Raw genomic sequence first — 12,226 nt, 5'->3', positions numbered from 1 at the left:
GGGCTTGGTTATCCTTTCTCTAGAAAAATAACATATTCCCTTTACCTTTCAGCTAGTATTCGGCTTTATGGATTACAAAAATCTTGATTGTAATGGACTCAATGATAAGGAAACACATTTTATCTATTATGAGGGTCTGATATAATTTCAGGCATGATGTGCAGGTAGGATGCATTTAAGCTTCTTTACATTCTCTCAAAGGTATATGGCTCCTTGGTTGGGTCTTACTGACTGGTCCTACAATTTCTTCTTCTCCAGCAAAATTCTGTGTCTCCATAAGACAAATTTCAATTCCTACTCATATAAAACCAATTCTTTGTTCACATTTTAAAATTAATTTTATTTATTTAATCACTTCACAGCCGAATCCCAACCCCCTCCCTCCTCTCCTCCTAGTCTTGCCCTCATGCTCCACCTCACCCCTTCCTCTACCTCTTCTCAGGGAAGAGGAGGCCCCTGAGGAGTACCAACCCACCTTGACACCTCAAGTCACAGCAGGGCTAAGTGCATCTTCTCCCACTGAGGCCAGACAAGGCAGCCCAGGTAGGGGAAAGGGATCCAAAGGCAGGCAATAGAGGCAGAGATAGTCCCTGCTGCTGTTGTTAGGGGGCAAACATGATGACCATGCTGCACAAGTGCTACATATGTGTAGGGGGTCTAGGTCTGGCCCAAGCTAGCTCTCTGAGCATCATTTTGACAGAAGCCTGCTAAATTTGGGCCAAAGTACTCTAAAGAAGTGGAGAATTTCATTCTGGGTATGTAAGTCATAGCACCACAAATTCTTGAGTGTATTTTCCACTTGTTCTTTCTAGTTTTTCCAAACATATTTTGCTTTGCTGCCATTTAGCAAAGGAATATGTATTGAATATCTGTGGTATCCTTTCCTTAAAACACAAAGCTGCTCATTCTATTAGGGCCTAAAAGCTTCAATGGCTACCCCAGCCTGACTAATTAAATCTACTTTTCTGCTTATCAGTCATGGTATTTTTTTTTTTAAATATTTTAAATTATTTTTAGACACACACACATACACACACACACACACTAAACTGCCTACAGAAAGAGCCATGAAACAATCAGGGATTATATAAATGTTACCTTCCTAGTGTTTTTGCTATTTATATTTGGCAGCCTTGAAGAAAATATCTATCCTATCTGTCATGGTCTTAATCCTGTGTCATTTCTCTGGACTCACAGGGTACTCAGCTCACACGTAGCTGGCACTCTCAGAAGGGGCCTTCTGTTTTTCTGTCAACACCTCTGCTTACTATTTTCCTCTGCCTTGACCACCTCCATCCACCACAACAAGCCCATACCAGCCTATCAGAATCAGAAGAGACCTTTTGAGAAGTACAATCCAACCTAGTATAAAGCAATTAGTATGATTTTCATAAGAACAGTAGTGTTACTATTCTCTGTTCACCTGCTTTATTACTGAAATATTGGGTATATCATCATTTATTCTTGAAAAGGATCCCAGGAAGCAGAAACAGTCACCTCTATTTTCTAACTAAGATACACTGAGAAACTTGCCTCACATTCACATTCTTGGTCAGCAGGCGTCTGAAATTCATTTTCAGATCAAAGTATCCCACTGTAAAGCCTGAATACAGGAGCCTAGGAAATGGATCCAAACTCCACTTCTTAGTGACTTGGGTTTGAAAGCCACTCAGCTACACCTCCTATCGTTTTTCTGACTGGCTATGCCCTAGGCAAACTGGAGGTCTTTTCACTCTTAATGTACTGTTGTTGGAAATCATGTTCAGTGAGTTTTTAACAGCTTTGTTGAGATAGTTGAGATCATTTGTATGCCATATGATTAACCCATTTAAAGGATGTAGAGTTGTATTATCATTTCTGTAGCAAATTTGGAATATTTTTTCACTCTAAAACAGAATGCTAAATAACCATTAGCTATGACTATCTTAACCCCACCCAACCTGCTCATCACTATCTCATAAACTTACCAATGATCTGCTGCTTCTGTACACCTGAGTATTTTAGACATTTCAAATAAATAGATTTGTACAATGTGATTTTTTTTTTAATTTCTGATTTCTTTCATTTGTTGTGATCATTTTAAGGTTTCTCCAAATTGTAGCACCCTTCAGTATCTCATTATTTTAAATGTTCAATATTATCTTATTATAAGAACATGCACTTTTGGCCAGCACATACCCTTGATTCCAGCACTAAAGAATGAGAAGCAGGCAGATCTATTTGAGTTCAAGGCCAACCTGGACTACCTTGTGAGTTCCAGAACACCCAATGCGATATGTTGAGAAACTGACTAAAAAGAAGGAAGAAAGGAGGTACAGAGAGGAGGGGAGAGAGGGGGGAAGGGAGGAAGAATTCGTACTTTGCCTATTGATCAGTGGTCAGTTGAGCTGTTCCTACAGTGTGGTCAATAAAATAGGAATGTTTTGAATATTTGTATATAAATACTATGTAAGTATATTTTATAATATTTCTTGTATCATGTCAGTATATTTAAATCACCAGAACAGATGATAATCTTATCTTAATTGTTTTCCAAAGACAATTTATCAAGAATCTGCATTATTCCATGTCTAAACCAGCAGGGCATAAAGTTTCTAATTTCACCACATCCTTACTAACACTTATTATTTTAATCCATCTTGTCCCTACTGTATGTGAATGGGTTTTTATGATAATCTAATTTGTGCTTGCCTAATGACTAATCATTTTTAACAGCACATTTCAAACACAAGGTATTTGCATATCTTCACTGGAGAAATGTCTAGTAAGATCTTTAGTCTATTTTTAGTTGAATTGCCTTTTTTATTGTTGAGTAATGAGTTCCTTATTTATTCTTGACCTTATTTCCATATCAGATATGCTTTGGGAATATTTCTTCCACTCTGAGACTTGCCCTTCACAATCTTGATAGAGTTCTTGGGAGTACAGTGAGTTCAGTGTTGACAAAGTCCTATTAATCTACTTTTGCCCCTGGTATATGTGCTTTGCATATAATGTAATCAATTTTGCTTAATCCAAGGTCACAAGGAATTGCTTCTATATTTTCTTTTAGAGTCTCTAGTCTTGGCTCCAACATATAGGCTCTATGGTCTATTTCAAGTAGCTTTGTTTGTTTGTTTTTGCATGTGAATAGTCTGACCCTGGTCTTTTACATGGATGGATATCCAGTTGCAACTGTTCATAGTTGGAGATAGAGGAGAAGTCCTAGGCAGGGCCATTTCTGAGACAAGCTGGAAACCTGTGACAGGGTAGGCATCCGGGAGGATATAGGGATGACTCTAGCTGACAATCCTAGTAGCAGGGGTCATAGAGACTGAAGGCATCACCCTCTAACTAGACAGGACTCATAATGGAGGGAGAGGGACACCAACCTACCCACAAAAACTTTGACCTAAAAGGTACCCTGCCTAAAAAATGTGCAGGTATAAAAGTAGAGCAGGGATTGAAGAAATGTCCAGCTAATGTCTGGCCCAACATAAGACCCACTCCATGGCTTAGAGAGTCAACCCCTGACACTATTAACGATACTGATCCCCTGCTATGCTTGTAGTCTGGGAGCTACCCTCTGAGAGACTCCACCCATCAGCAGATTGAAACAGATGTGGAGACTCACAGCCAAACACTGATTGGAGCACAGAGAGGCTTGTGGAAGAATGGGGGGAAGGATAGAAGGACCCAGAGTGGACAGGAGCTCCACAAGAAGACCAACAGAGCCAACTAACTCAAGGCAGTGAAGCACCAACAAAGCACCATGCATAGACTGGACCTAGGCCCCCTACATAGGTGTTGCCAATGATCCGTTCAGTCTTCATTTGGGTCCTATCTCTAACATGGACTCTATTGCCTGCATTTTGGTCACTCCCATTCTGGTGGGGCTTCCTCACCAAGCCACAGTGAAAGAAGATGAGTTCAGACCTAATTGGACTTGATATGCTAGGGAAGGTTGTGAGGGTTCCCCTTTTCTGAGGAGAAGGGATGGGGGATAGTGGGAAGAGGAAGGGAGAGTGAGACCTCGAGGAAAGGAGGGAGGGGGCTGCAATTGGAATGTAAAGCGAATGAATGAATGAATGAATGAATAAATAAATAAGCAAAGAAAAGAGGTTTCCTGTTTAGTGTTTTGACAATCCTTATTGAAAATCAGTTAAACATACATATATGAACTTACTTCTGGTACTGGGATTTTATCATCATTCCACATGTATATATTTTATAGTATTTACTAACTGTATTCTTTGATAATTTCATTCATGAGTGTCAATAACAATATAAAAATCATGTGCATATTAAAGTATGGGTCAATGATTATTGTCTTGTAGTAAGTTTAAGCATTTCTTTTACATTTATTTAATTATTCATTTATTACTTAAGTGTGTGTGTATGTGTCTGTGTTTGCCTTATGGAAGTTGATTCTGTCCTTCCATCTTGTAGATTCTGACAATTGAACTCAGCTCATCAGGCTTGGTGGCAAATGCCTTTACCTCAGAGAGTGATCACCAGCTTTAGGGTAAGTTTTGAAAGAGAAAGTGTTAGGAATCAAAGTATGATCTTCACTTTTAGAATTACTTGGGTTATTTGAGCTCCATGAGTTTCCATATGAATTTTAGAATCAAACATATATTATACCAGGAAGGCTTGCCGATCATAAAGGCCTGGAAATGGTGCATTTCTAGAGTGATTGTGTTGAAATTATACAGTGGATGACCATCTTAATATTATTGTTTCTCAAACTATGAGTGCAACATATGTTCCATTTATTTAGCTATCTATCTTTCCAGGTATTCAAAAATATTCAGAATATAAACTTTTTTCTTTCTTTTTTCTTTTTCTTTCTCTTATTAAGTTATTTATTTACTTTACACCCTGATTTCAACTTCCCCTCCCTCTTCTCCTTCCAGTCTCTCCCTCTCAGCTTCCCCCCCACCTCATGCACTCCTCCTCCCATACTCCTTGAAAAAGGGAAGGCCTCCCATGGAAATCAAACAGCCTTGGCTTATCAAGTTAGACTGGGCATATCTTTTTTTTTCTTTGCAGTTAGACTAGGCAGCCTAGTAAGGGAAAAGGGACCCAAAGCCAGGCAATGTAGTCAGACAGCCTCTGCTCCCACTTTAGAAGTCCAATATGAAACTCTAGCTGCACAACTGCTACATATGTTCAAAGGGCCTATGTCTGTCCCATGCATGCTTTCTGGTTGGCAGTTCAGTCTCTGTAAGCTTTTATGGGCCCAGCTTCATTTATTCTGTAGGTTTTCTTGTGGTATCCTTGACCCCTATGGCTCTTTCAATCTTTCCTCCTCCTCTTCTGCAGGTTTTCCCAATCTCTAACTAATGTTTGGATGTGGGTCTCTGTATCAGTTTCCATTAGTTGCTGGATGAAACCTCCCTGAGGACAGTTATGCTAGGTTCCTGTCTGTAGGTATAGTAGAGTATCATTAATAGTATCAGGGGTGGGCTCTCTGTCATGGCATGGGTCTCAAGCTGGGCCAGTGGTTGATTGGCCCTCCCCTCAAATTCTGTTCCATCTTTTACCCCTGCACATCTTGTAGTTGGGAAAGGTTGTGGGACCCAATCTTCCCAATTGGAAGTCTTGCTTGGCTATTGGAGATGAATAGTTCAGGCTCCATATCCTCCATTGCTAGGAGTCTTATCTATGGTCGTTCATAGAATCCTGGGAGTTTCAATCATTCTAGGATTCTACCTCATCCCAGAGATGCCCCACCCTGAATCCAGTTGTGGCTCTGAGGACCCTCTGTCTCTGCCTTCCACCCACCTCTTCCCTCATGTTTCTATCCCCACTCCCTCCCCAGCCCAGGCCCTTCCCTCCATACACCCCAAAGTTTAATCTATGTCTCCTTCTCAGTGAGATTCAAGTGTTCCTCCCTCTTACTTAGCTTCTTTGGGTCTGTGATTTGTGGCATGGGTATCCTGTACTTTATGACTAATATCCACTTATGAGTTCATACCATTTGTATATTCTACTGTGTGGGTTACCTCACTTAGGATATTTTTTTTCTAGTTCCATCCATTCGCCTGCAAATTTCATGATGTCATTGTTTTTGATGGCTAAGTAATACTCCATTGTGTAAATGTACCACTTTAAAAAAAAAATCAATTCTTTGGTTGAGTAACATATAGATTGTTTCTAATTTCTGGCTTTTACAAGTAAAACTGCTATGAATATAGTTGAGTAAGTGTCCTTGTGGTATGGTGAAACTTCTTTGGGATATATGCCCAATAGTGATATAACTGGGGTCTTGAGGTAGATTGATTCCTAAGTTTTTGAGAAACTGCCATATTGATTTCTAAAGTGGCTGTACAAGTTTGGACTCCCTTGAGTAACGGAGGAATGTTCCCCTTGCTCCATATCCTTGCCAGCATGAACATGAGTTTTTTTTTTTTTTTATCTCAGCCATTCTGACAGTTGTAAGGTGGAATCTCAGAGTTGTTTTTGAAGCCATTAGAGATTCCTCTGTTGAGAATTCTCAGTTTAGCTCTGTATTTAATTTCTTTTTTTTTTAACACATTTTTATTGAAAGATAAAATAATTCATATTACATCTCATTTTCTATTCCATCCCATACATCCTCCCATTCCTCCCTCCCTCCCACTTTCACCCCAATCCCCCTTCCCTATGACTGTGACCAAGGGGGACCTCCTCCCCCTGAATATGGTGCTAGGGTATCAAGTCTCTTCTTGGTAGTCTGCTATCCTTCCTCCGAGTGCCATTGGGCCTCCCCAACAAAGGGACATGGCCAAATATGGGGCAGCTCTGTATTTAATTTCTTAATCGGGTTATTTGGTTTGTTGATTTCTGTTTCTTGAGTTGTTTATATACTTTATTGGTCCTCTGTCAAAAATGGAGTTGGTAAAAATCCTTTTTCAATTCTGTGGGTGTCCATTTTTTCCTTTTGACCATGTCTTTTGCCTTACAGAAGCTTTTCAGTTTCATGAGATCCCATTTATCAATTGTTGATCTTTAGTGCCTGAGCTCTTGATGTTCAATGGGATATTCTTTCCTGTGCCAATGTGTTCAAGGCTATTCCTCAATTTCGCTTCTATGAGATTTAGTAAATCTGGTTTTATGTTGAGGTCTTTGAGCCACTTGGACTTAGAGTTTTGTACAGGGTTACAGATATGGATCTATTTGCATTCTTCTACATGCAGACATCCAGTTTGACCAGCACCATTTGTTGAAGATGTTTTCTTTTGTCCAGTGTATAGAATCAGCTTCTTTGTTAATCCTACTGATCATGAGCCTGGGAAATCTTTCTCTCATCTGATATATTCTTTAATTTCTTTTTTTCAGAGGCTCAAAGGTTTTGTCATAAAGTTCTTTCACTGGCTAAGTTAGAGTTACACCAAGAGATTTTATTTGTGGATATTGTGAAGGTATTGTTTCCCTAATTTTTCTTAACTTGTTGATCATTTGTACAAAGGAAGGCTACTGATTTTTTTTATTTGAACTCAGCCTCTTTGCTGAAGGTGTTTCTTGGCTGTAGGAGTTCCTGGGTAGAATTTTGCGGGTCATATATGCATGCTATCATGTCATCTATGAATAGCGACACACTGACTTCTTTCCAATTTTTATCCCTTTGTTCTCCTTTTGTTGTCTTAATGCTCTAGCTAGAACTTCAAGTACTGTATTGAGTCTTCATGAGGTTTAGGTATCAGGGTAATTGTGGCCTCAAAATGATTTGATAGTGTTTCCTCTGTTTCCATTTTGTGGAATAATTTGAGGAGTATTGCTATTACTTCTTCTTTGAAGGTCTGGTAGAATTTTTTTCTGAAACAATCTGGCCCCGGCTTTTTTGTTTTGTTTTGTTTTTTGTTTGTTTGTTTGTTGGTTGGTTGGTTGGTTGGATGTTGGGAGACATTTAATAACTACTATTTCCTTAAGGATTATAGGTCTATTTAAATTGTTTACCTGATCTTGACTTAGCTTTGGTAAGTGGTATCTACCAAGAAAATCATCCATTTTATTTAGATTTTCCAGTTTGGTAGAGTATAAACTTCTAAAGTGAGATCTAAAGATTCTTAAGATTTCCTTGGTGTCTGTAGTTATATGTAGAAAGATTACTAATGTGATAGATCTTAAGTTTGGTACAGCAACCGTTTATTTTCAGCCAGCTATTTACCCAGGTAATGACATATGGAGATGGTGATTATTTTAATTAGCCTAGAGTACAGTACTGAATTACTCCATCCTAAACATCCAAGTTATTCTAGGTTCCTCCCAGTGAAGTTTCCTAGTCACATTTGCTTTTTTAAAAATATATTTTATTGATTTATTCATATTACATCTCAATTGTTTTCCCATCTCTTGTATCCTCCCATTCTTCCCTCCCTCCCATTTTTCCCCTTACTCCCCTCCCCTATGACTGTGACTGAGGGAGACTTCCTCCCCCTGTATATGCTCATAGGGTATCAAGTCTCTTCTTGGTAGCCTGCTATCCTCTTCCTCTGAGTGCAACCAGGCCTCCCCATCCAGGGGATGTGGTCAAAAATAGGGCACCAGAGTTCGTGTGAGAGTCAGACCCCACTATCCACTCAACTGTGGAGAATGTCCTGTCTATTGGGTAGATCTGGGTAGGGGATCAAAGTTTACTGCCACACTTGCTTTTCAATCATCTCCTAGCTCTGGTTCATTTCTCTTGATGCTTCTTGGCCCTTTCCTCATGGCTCCATTTTGTTTGTTTGTTTGTTTGTTTGTTCTAGGCATGGATTTTTATTACTTTACTCTGATACATTATACATAACTAACCTCAGAAAGTAAAAGTTAAAAATCATTTATATATAAACTTGTGTGCCTACTAGTGTTAAGAGCAGGGTTACTGTTGTAGATTTGGGGCCAATCTGAGGACAATCCTCTCCACCCTAAGGATCTGAGAACATTGTCTTCAAAAAAGCAAGCAGATGAGCCTGAGGATGGGGGCTCAGTTGTGGAATGCCTGACCAACATGCACCCACATAAAACCAAGAAGCACAGGCATTAGGTGCCCCACACTTGTGAGAAGCAGAGATGGGGCTGCACTCACTCTGAGGAGGCTCTACTGCTTTTCTTTGCTTACAGAGTTCAATTCTTACTTATAGAGAAGAGTGAGCAAGTGAAGCCTAAGTCAATGCTCCATTTGTACCAAGCTACAAAATCAAGTCCTTTAGCATTGAGACACATGGCAGCTAAGAAAAACATTTGGCTCTTCCACTCTGATTAACAGGTGACAGGAATTTTGTATCTTGAGGTTGAATCTATGACAGGCCAAGTTCATCTCAGAGAAATGGCTTAAACAGGTCTTTGCTAGCAGACACCCCTGTAGACCTGTAGGGTGTGACGTGACCCATGCCTATGGGTCAAGGAAAAGGCTGCAGTAGAGACAGTTGCCTTAGGCACAGCCTCAACTGTGCTGCCTTCTCCCTTGTGGGCCTGAGATCATCTCCCTCACCAAAGGCGCTGATACAGAGCAACTACACAGAGTTGAATGAAGCCATAAAAGATTTCCTAAGGGCCTTCTGGAAGTTCCTTTGGCCATAAAGAGGGTTTACTCCCATCTCTGGGATGCCATGGAATATTTGGAGCCTGGGATTGCCTCTGCCATCTTCCTACTAGCTTGCTGACACCGACACTGAAGATGGGGAATGAATGTCCTGGATGAGTGCAGCATTGTTCCCTCCACTCCCCAAGCCCCTGGCCAGTATTTGTGCCTGTGAGAGATCAGGCCTGCAATGGGATGTCTATGCAAGGACCAGGCCAAAAGATCAGAAAATGTCCTTATCTGAACCTTTATGCCAGATTGCCTAAAGCTGGTGGAAGAGAAAGTTATCTCACATGGGATTTGGGTCTCTGTGTCTGGAGCTCTCTGAAACTTGCTGGAGTTCAGGGTGAAATGGTGCCTGTAGCAGATGAAGTGCCTTTCTCTCCACCCATCCTTGCATTGGATTTCATTACACCAGTGTACAAGGTCTTCTCTTTTATGAACACAAATGCAGAACACACTGCTGAGAATCTGCCATGGGTCCATAGGCAGGATTATCTGCTCTCCAATATACCTTGCTTGAGATCCAGTCAATGCAGAAACATGAAATCCAAGCACAGCAGTCATATGGAAGGATGAAATCTAGAGAGAAGCCAACTGAGAGGGGTATCTGCCAAAAAGGAAGCTTGGTCATTGCTGCCTCTTGATAAGGAAGGCAAGAAGACAAATTTTCTGGTCCCCATAGAAGTCATGGTGCAACACTTGCTTTCTTCATTCACTGATCATTGAGTGACTTGGGGTGATGTACTTTTGATGGCACCTACTGGGAAGACACCCTGGGAAGTTTTATCACTTTATCCCTGACCTGTAAGTTGCAGCATCTGCAAGATAGACATGGGAATAGCACACATTCCATAAATAGGTTTAAGTACATCAATGTAACAAAACCATGTTAGTCAGGGCCCTACATGCATCAACAATTGCTAATTACTATTAAAATATTGTTACCCAAGGAGGAAGAATGTTTAACACAGAAAATATGAGGCTCTAGCCATTCACACTGGCTCCTGACACACAGCATCCTCCACCTGCTTGTCCTAAACTCTATGAATGACCTCAATAGCTGCAGGTGACTGATTCAAGCCAACTGGACAGATGTAAAACTGATCAAGAAATGCAGTTTGAGAATCTGGTCAATAAAGCAAAATATTGTAACTTGATAGCTTTGGAGGTGTTGAGGTCAACCTTGCTGGCCTCAGAGGAGAAGCCCAAGTCACCCCTATGGCTGTACTTCCAGCATATGGCCTGGTCATAGTCCTGATACAGGCTCTGCTGGGGAATGTCTGAGAACTTCTTGTCCAGGGCCATGTTTGATCTGCTAGTCATGCTGGGAGGGTGGTTGAATGACAGGGACAGATGCTTAAAGCCACCCATAAGCTTTAGGAATTTCAGTTTCTGTTCTTCCTTTTTGAAGCTGGCAGTTTCTCATTGGCCAAGCTGCATTCCCGTCCACTTCTTGGGTTCTGAAGCCTTTGTCTTGCTTGACTCACAATCAGTCTCTTCTTGCAAGGCCCTCCATCTCACCTGACCTATGCAAACCTTACTCACTTTGCCTGTCTTTTCCAGTACCACCTCCAAGTCTGTGTCCGACTCCTCTTCTTCCTTCCAGGGGTCTTCTTTTACTCCACTCTCTTTCCTCTTTTTTTCTTCCTTTTCACAGCCAGCCCTTCACTAACTGCCTGCACGGTCTTTCTCTTGGACTATACTTTCTTCTTCCCAGGGGCCTTTGGCTGTCTATTGGGATGAACTCCAAACCTTTACTTTTGACTGACTTCTTACTTCCTTTCTTCAAGCTGTTCTCCATGGAAAGCTTGGAGATGACCAGGAGGATGTCTCCCTCCTGGTGTGTCTTCATTTTTTTCATGCTGTCATCTCTGGGACTCCCCTTCTTACTTTTCTGTCCCAAGGCTGCCTGCTCCTCAGCCAATGCACCCTCTGAGTGTGGGTGCAGAGCACCCCTAGCCTCATAGAGCCAAGAGTCCTGCAATGTCAGGAACCATTTTATCCTTTCTATGATTTTTGCACTTTTTTTTTTAACCAGCTTTGCTTACCTCCTTTGGATGCTTGGGTTCTGGGGAGATCTTCAGCCCTGAGCTTTGGGAGGCAGTCTGCAGTAAGGACTTCTGCCTCTTCTTTTTCTTCTCTCCAATGAGGCATTCTGCTGACTGCTCAAGGACTTGTCTTCTAGGGCTGAACCTTGTAGGCTCAGGCAACAGGTGCTCATCCAAGTGAGTGCTAGTGGAAGTTTTCTTCTTCTTTCTTTTGTCCTGTGGCATCTCGGTGACCTGCCCTTCATGCACATTGTTAGAAGGGGATGTGACGCTTGGATGACAAATATCTAAAAAATAATCATTACTGTTTAAAACTGAGTATTGAGTCTCTGGTCCTGTGACCTCTGCCACCACGCCTTCTTCTTTTTCTTTTTCTCTGGGAGCTGTGGGTCCAGATCTGCTTTTTGAGTCTTGCAGACCATTCCTGGGATACCCACAGGCCAAGCCTCCCCATGTCTTTTATGGTTTTTTGAGACAGGGTTTCTCTGTGTAGTCTTGGCTGTCCTGGACTCACTTTGTAGATCAGGCTAGCCTCAAACTCATAGAGATCCACCTGCCTCTGCCTCCCTGAGTGCTGGGATTACAGGCATGGACCATATGGCCCAACTGTGGCTCCATTTTCTTTCTTCTTTATGATTTGTATCACATT

The 12,226-nt window shown here is 41.2% G+C and overlaps 1 pseudogene; it reads right to left on the bottom strand.

Moving 5' to 3' along the window:
- Window positions 1-10,633: 10,633 nt before the first annotated feature.
- On the bottom strand, window positions 10,634-11,999 carry LOC127201801 (lysine-rich nucleolar protein 1-like; annotated as a pseudogene).
- Window positions 12,000-12,226: the final 227 nt, after the last annotated feature.

The sequence above is a fragment of the Acomys russatus genome, chromosome 17 (assembly GCF_903995435.1).
Source record: "Acomys russatus chromosome 17, mAcoRus1.1, whole genome shotgun sequence".
Lineage (NCBI taxonomy): Eukaryota > Metazoa > Chordata > Mammalia > Rodentia > Muridae > Acomys > Acomys russatus.
The sequence above is the reverse complement of the archived record's forward strand: the minus strand, read 5'-3'. Positions and strand labels throughout refer to the sequence as shown.